General features: G+C 44.2%; 1 non-coding gene across 1 annotated transcript; it reads left to right on the top strand.

Moving 5' to 3' along the window:
• The first annotated feature begins 6,947 nt into the window (after positions 1 to 6,947).
• LOC130363398 (U6 spliceosomal RNA) lies at positions 6,948 to 7,053 on the top strand. Its single transcript, XR_008891811.1, has one exon. It is a non-coding gene; the product is annotated as a U6 spliceosomal RNA (small nuclear RNA).
• The last annotated feature ends 752 nt before the right edge of the window (positions 7,054 to 7,805 follow it).

Raw genomic sequence — 7,805 nt, forward strand, 5'->3', positions numbered from 1 at the left:
TCACTGTAGCGGTATGGCAGTGTTTCCTAACCAGGGTGCCTCCAGCTGTTGTAAAACTACAACTCCCAGCATGCCCGGACAGACTTTGGCATGCTGGTTGGGAACACTGCAGTATTTGCTTAATATTATTATTTATTATTATTATTATTAATATTTAACTTCTTAAAGACCCATTTTCACCTTAAAAATAAATCATAACCCATTCAATTTTGCACCTACAGACCCATATAAGGGGTTGTTTTTTTGTGTCACCAATTGTACTTTGTAATGAGATCACTTATTTTATAACATAATCTGCGGTGAAACAAAAAAAATAATATTTGTGAGGTGAAAAACAAAACAAAACACCATTTTGCTACTTTTTAGAGCGTCTGTTTCTACGCAGTGCACTTTACGGTAAAAACGACACCTTGTCTTTATTCTGTAGGTTCATACGGTTACAAAGATACCCTATTTATGTAGGTTTGATTTTATTTTACTACTTAAAAAAAATTATAAATATATGCACCAAAATTAGTTTTTTTTTAAAATTGTCATATGCTGACCACTATTACTTTTTTTATTTTTCCGCATACAGGGCAATATGAGGGCTAATTTTTTGCGCTATGGTCTGCAGTTTTTATTGGTACCATTTTTGTTTTGATGGAACTTTTTGTTCGCGTTTTATTTCAATTTTTTTGGTACTTTTGTACACCATCGACCGTGCGGTTTAGCTACCCTTTTATATTTTAATAGTTTGGACATTTACGCACGCGGCGGTACCACATATGATTATTTTTATTTTGTATTACATTATTTTATTTAAAAAATGGGAAATGGGGGGATTCAAACTTTTATTAGGGGAGGGGCTTATTCACATTTATAAACTTTTTTTTTTTACACTTTTTACAGTTTTTTTTCGCCCCATATACCATTCAATCTTCTGATTGCATAGCATTGATCAGTGTTATTTGCGCTCTACTGCTCCAGCCTGCAGCCTGAAAATTGAAAAGAAAACAGCAATTTTGCAAACTTTGGGGGGTTCTGTTTTATGCAGTGCACTTTATGGTAAAAATGACATGTATTCTTTATTTTGTGGTTCAATACGATTAAAACGATACCCAATTTATATCATTTTTCTGTTATTGTGCTATTTAATAAGAAGTCAAACTTTATTGAACAAAATCAGTGTATTTAAAATTGTGCTCTTGTGACTCCTATAACTTTTTTTTTCTGTTTACAGGGCTATATTAGGGCTAATTTTTTTTGTGCCATAATCTGTAGTTATTATCGGTACCATTCTTGTTTTGCTGGTTTTTCTGATCGTTTTTAATTTTCTGATATATGATGTGATTAAAAATCTATATTTTTGGACTTTTTACGTATTACGTATTGGACTTTTTACGGTATTTTTTTACGTATACGCCGTTCACCACACAGGGTCATTAACATAATATTTTAACCCCTTAAGGACACAGCCCATTTTGGCCTTAAGGATGCAGGCAATTTTATTTTTGCATTTTCGTTTTCTCAGTTGCTCTTCATTAGGGGACACCTTACTGATATGCTCTTGCCACTAGGAGGCACTGACACTAGGAAAAAAAAGTCACCTCCTCCCTGGCAGGATATACCCACCCACCTGCAGTGAGGTAATCAGTTTTAGCTAGTGTCAGTAGGAGGCAAGACACAGGTCTGGGAGCTCTCCAGACCTGGTCCTTTTTTTAAATTTTCTAGTAAGGTGATTATCTCCCTTTTGTTTCCCTTTTTTGTTTCCCTTTTTCTTGGGGTTCAGGAACATGGCGCTACCTGTTTCCCCATATGCGACAAAGGGGCACAGATATAGAGTATGTACTGTTAACCCCTTCTCGCCAACAGCGAAGACCTGGAGGTTGTACCCTGGGTCCGGGTACCCCACTGCCCCTGCTTGCCCCGCTCGCTATATTAACCTGGTATGATGCAGCGTGACCATAAGCTGGATGAAGACTTCTGGGTGAGTATAAGAAGTTGGAGCCATAGGTGAGTATTTACTACAACCCCCCCTTCCCCATCTCCCTTCCTCTTGCTCATCCAGGGGTCCCCTTTCTCTCATGTGCCCAGGTCCTCAGCCCCATTACACGTGGCTGTGCTGGGCCGGACCACCCATGGCCTCCGGGTTGCCGGCGGCACTATACCTTTAGGCGACGGTCCGGTGGTCCTTTTCCCCCCTTCCCCCAGGCTCTGCAAGCTGGCCACATTTTCTTACCCTCTAGCCAGGCTTTCCTTGGGTAGCGGGTCTCTGCTCTCGTGCAGCAGGGGGGACCGGAACCGGCTGTACCACATTCCTTCCTCCGCTTAGTCCTGATGTGGCTTCTGCTGCAGTGGCCGCTGGATGCCGCATCTACCTTCCTGGTGGCCGGCACCCCTACCCTGCGGCTGTCTTCCGCTAATGCAACCGGGCCGTCCTGCCGACACTCAGTAATTTTCAGCCCCTAGCTTTATTTATCTCCATGCCGCAGCCACTGGGCTTTTATTATCATGCCCGTGGCTGCGGCGCCATTACTGCGGCGTCTTTCTGGTCCTTCCTTTCCTCCCCCGTCTCACGTGCTCAAAGGGTTAACTTTCTCCTTTTTCGGAGAGCGGGGGGACGTGGACAGCGTGCCCTTTTTCTCCCGCGCTGATCGGACAGAGCCGCTGCTCTCCGCCCCTCCTGGGTTTCTGTTTTACTTTGTTAAAAAAATAAATAAATAAAAGAGGCAGCTTCTCATGTGCGCTCTGACCCCTCCAGTGGCTGTAAGGTGTATTGGTGTACTGCACAGTACAGTACAGAATTGTCCCCTCTAATTGACCCCCTATTTCTATGGGTTTTCCACCCAGATCCTGTGCCTTATGGCGGATCAAATGTAGTATCTGTTATGTCAGTTTATCAGTTACATTTTTTACAGTGCTGGCTTTGGCAGCACATATACCATACACCATTAACCCCTTAAGGACCAGGCCATTTTACACCTTAGGACTAGAGCGTTTTTTGAACATCTGACCACTGTCACTTTAAACATTAATAACTCTGGAATGCTTTTAGTTATCATTCTGATTCCGAGATTGTTTTTTCGTGACATATTCTACTTTAACATGGTGGAAAATTTTTGTGGTAACTTGCATCCTTTCTTGGTGAAAAAATCCCCAAATTTGATGAAAAAAATAAAAATTTAGCATTTTTCTAACTTTGAAGCTCTCTGCTTGTAAGAAAAATGGATATTCCAAATACATTTTTTTTTATTCACATATACAATATTTCTACTTTATGTTTGCATCATAAAATTGACAAGTTTTTACTTTTGGAAGACACCAGAGGGCTTCAAAGTTGAGCATCAATTTTTCAATTTTTCACAAAATTTTCAAACTCACTATTTTTCAGGGACCAGTTCAGGTTTGAAGTGGATTTGAAGGGTCTTCATATTAGAAATACCGCATAAAAGACCCCATTATAAAAACTGCACCCCCAAAGTATTCAAAATGACATTCAATCAGCGTTTTAAACCTTTAGGTGTTTCACAGGAATAGCAGCAATGTGAAGGAGAAAATTCACAATCTTCATTTTTTACACTCACATGTTCTTGTAGACCCAATCTTTGAATTTTTACAAGGGGTAAAAGGAGAACATTTATACTTGTATTTGTAGCCCAATTTCTCTCGAGTAAGCACATACCTTATATGTCTATGTAAAATGTTCGGCGGGCGCAGTAGAGGGCTCAGAAGCAAAGGAGCGACAAGGGGATTTTGGAGAGTACGTTTTTCTGAAATGGTTTTTAGGGGGCTTGTTGCATTTAGGAAGCCCCTATGGTGCCAGAACAGCAAAAAAAAAAACACATGGCATGCCATTTTGGAAACTAGACCCCTAGAGGAACATAACAAGGAATTAAGTGAGCCTTAATACCCCACAGATGTTTCACGACTTTTGCATATGTGAAAAAAAAATGTTTTCACAAAAATGTGTGCTTCCCCCCAAATTTCAAATTTTTGCAAGGGTTAATAGCAGAAAATACCCCCCAAAATGTGTATCCCCATCTCTTCTGAGTATGGAGGTACCCCATAAGTTGACCTGAAGTGCACTACGGGCGAACTACAATGTTCAGAAGAGAAGGAGTCATATTTGGCTTTTTGAGAGCAAATTTTGGTCGGGGGGCATGTCGCATTTAGGAAGCCCCTATGGTGCCAGAACAGCAAAAAAAAAAAACACATGGCATACCATTTTGGAAACTAGACCCCTTGAGGAACGTAACAAGGAATAAAGTGAGCCTTAATACCCCACAGGGGTTTCACAACTTTTGCATATGTAAGAAAAAAAAAAAAAAATGTTTTCACTAAAATGTGTATTTCCCCCCAAATGTAAAATTTTTGCAAGGGTTAATAGCAGAAAATACCCCCCAAAATTTGTAACCCCATTTCTTCTGAGTATGGAAATACCCCATGTGTGGACGTCAAGTGCCCTGCGGTCGAACTACAATGGTCAGAAGAGGAGGAGCGCCATTGAGCTTTTGAAGAGTGAATTTGTTTGTCAGGGGCCATGTGCGTTTACAAAGCCCCCCGTGGTGCCAGAAAAGTGGACCCCCTCCCCACATGTGACCCATTTTGGAAACTACACCCCTCACAGAATTTAATAAGGGGTGCAGTGAGTATTTACACCCCACTGGCATTTGACAGATCTTTGGAACAGTGGGCTGAGCAAATGAAAAATTTAATTTTTCATTTTCACGGACCACTGTTCCAAAAATCTGTCAGACACCTGTGGGGCGTAAATGCTCACTGCACCCCTTATTACATTACGTGAGGGGTGTAGTTTCCAAAATGGGGTCACATGTTGGGGGGTCCATTGTTCTGGCACTATGGGGGCTTTGTAAACACACGTGGTCTTCAATTCCGGACACATTTTCTCTTCAAAATCCCAACGGCGCTTCTTCTGTTCTGAGCATTGTAGTTCGCCCGCCGAGCACTTTACATCCACATTTGTGGTATTTTCTTACTCAGAAGAAATGGGGTTACACATTTTTGGGGGCTTTTTTCCTATTTTCCCTTGTAAAAATGAAAAATTTAGGGTAACGCCAGAATTTTTGTGAAAAAAATTTTTTTTTCATTTTCCCATCCAACTTTAACGAAAAATTGTCAAACACCTGTGGGGTGTTAAGGCTCACTATACCCCTTGTTACATTCCGTGAGGGGTTTAGTTTCCAAAATGGGGTCACATGTCGGTATTTATTTTTTTGCGTTTATATCAGAACCGCTGTAAAATTAGCCACCCCTGTGCAAATCACCAATTTAGGCTTCAAATGTACATAGTGTGCTCTCACTCCTGAGCCTAGTTGTGCGTCCGCAGAGCATTTTACGCCCACATATGGGGTATTTCCGTACTCAGGAGAAATTGCGTTACAAATTTTGGGGGTCTTTTTTTCCTTTTACCTCTTGTGAAAATAAAAAGTAAAGGGCAACACCAGCATGTTAGTGTAAAAAAATATTTTTTTTACACTAACAGGCTGGTGTAGACCCCAACTTTTCCTTTTCATAAGGGTAAAAGGAGAAAAAGCCCCTCAAAATTTGTAGTGTAATTTCTCCCGAGTACGGAGATTCCCCATATGTCGCCCTAAACTGTTTCCTTGAAATACGACAGGGCTCCGAAGTGAGAGAGCACCATGCGCATATGAGGACTAAATTAAGGATTGCATAGGGGTATTCTATGCCAGTGATTCCCAAACAGGGTGTCTCCAGCTGTTGCTAAACTCCCAGCATGCCTGGACAGTCAGTGGCTGTCCAGAAATGCTGGGAGTTGTTGTTTTGCAACAGCTGGAGGCACACTGGTTGGAAAACCTTCAGTTAGGTTCTGTTATCTAATTCAATATTTTCCAACCAGTGTGCCTCCAGCTGTTGCAAAACTACAACTCCCAGCATGTACTGATCACCGAAGGGCATGCTGGGAGATGTAGATATGCAACAGCTGGAGGGATCGCAACTACAACTCCCAGCATGCTGGGATTTGCAGTTTTGCAACATCTGGAGAGCTACAGTATAGAGACCACTGCAAACTGTGGCCCTCCAGATGCTGCAAAACTACAAATCTTAGCATGCCCAGACAGCTAAGAGTTGTGTAGCATGCTAGGAGTTGTAGTTTTGCAAGATCTGAAGGGCTATAGTTCAGAGACTACCATATAGTGGTCTCAAACTGTAGCCCTCCAGCTGTTGCTAAACTACAACTCCCAGCATGCCCAAACAGCTGTCTGGGCATGCTGAGAGTTGTAGTTTTGCAACATCTGGAGTGCTACAGTATAGAGACCACTATATAGTGGTCTCGGACTGCAGCCCTCCAGATATTGCTAGGCAACTTACCGGCTTCCGTTGGATCCAGGGAGCTTGCTGCACGACATCGTCGCCCGCCGATCTCCAACGCCGATCGTCGCCCGCAGCCTCCGCAGATCGATAAGTTGACTCCGGTCCTCTGTCGTTCCCGTGTTCTGCCCCGCCTATTGTGGGTGGGCAGAACGGGGAAAACGAAAGTTAACCCCCCCCGCCCCCGATCTGCTATTGGTGGTCGCGTCTAGACCACCAATAGCAGGGATAGGAGGGGTGGCACCCCTGCCACCTCACTTCTATCTCTTCAGTGGGATTGTGGGTGTCTCAGACACCCGCGATCCCCCTTATATTCCGGGTCACCGGGTCAACATAGACCCGTAATGACCCGGAATCGCGCAAATCGCAAGTGTGAATTCACTTGCGATTTGCGCCGATCGCCGACATGGGGGATCTGATGACCCCCCTGGGCATTTGTGCGGGTGCCTGCTGATCGATATTAGCAGTCACCCCGGTCCGGTCCCCGCCCGGAGCGCGGCGGGGACCGAAATTCCCACGGGCGTACAGGTACACCCTTGGTCCTTAAGTACCAGGGAGCAAAGGCGTACCTGTACGCCCTTGGTCCTTAAGGGGTTAAATAAATATATTCATGAATTAATGAATATAATAAATTAACAGACATATTGGTACGATACTGTGCAGATTACATGGCGCCTGCACTAGGATGACATGCAACTTTGTGAAGCGTTCCATAAGTATATGTCCGGTCACCCATCAAGGGGGTGTCCTGGCATGTCATACAATATGATTCCCTCCTCCATGGGCTGCCACATCCGCGGCTATTGCTCCGGATCCTCACATCTAGTGCGAGATCCCCGTCGAAGCGTCCCTGCGTGGGCATGGATTGGTCCTGATGTAGATATTTCTGACAGTAAGCTTGCCGGTCACTCATCTCTCAGCTGCCGCGTCCTAGGCTGGCACTTCGGTACCCCACTGCTGTGCGCGGTGTCTGAAGGAGTGACCCGTTGTATTCTATGGACCCTTACCAGTAAGCCAGACTGTGGTCTGCATGGTGTCCTCACGTCAGACAGCTGATGTATCTGTGGCTGGAGTTTCGGTACCCCGCTGCTGTGCGAGGTGTCCAAACTACACCAGTAAGCCAGACAGTGGTCTGGGTAGTTTCCTCACATCACACAGCTGATGTTTCTGTCACTGGAAGGACCGGTACTCAACTGCTGCGAAGCGAACGATGATGTGTTCCAGTGTGTTCTATGTATCCTAGCCGAGGTAATGGGGATGCATTTCACGCCTCCTCAGCCTCCCCCGATCTCCCAAGGTGGTGGGGATACTATCTATGGCTCCTAGGCCTCCCCTCTCTCCCACAGTGATCGCCTATCTAGCTTTCCCCTTTTATCCAAAGCCTGGAAGTGTACTTGTTCAGCCAGACTGTTGTCTGTATGGTCCCCATCGCTGTTGGTCTCGCATCTGTGGGCTACCATGGGCTGCTGGTG

Source organism: Hyla sarda, chromosome 3 (genome assembly GCF_029499605.1).
Source record: "Hyla sarda isolate aHylSar1 chromosome 3, aHylSar1.hap1, whole genome shotgun sequence".
Lineage (NCBI taxonomy): Eukaryota > Metazoa > Chordata > Amphibia > Anura > Hylidae > Hyla > Hyla sarda.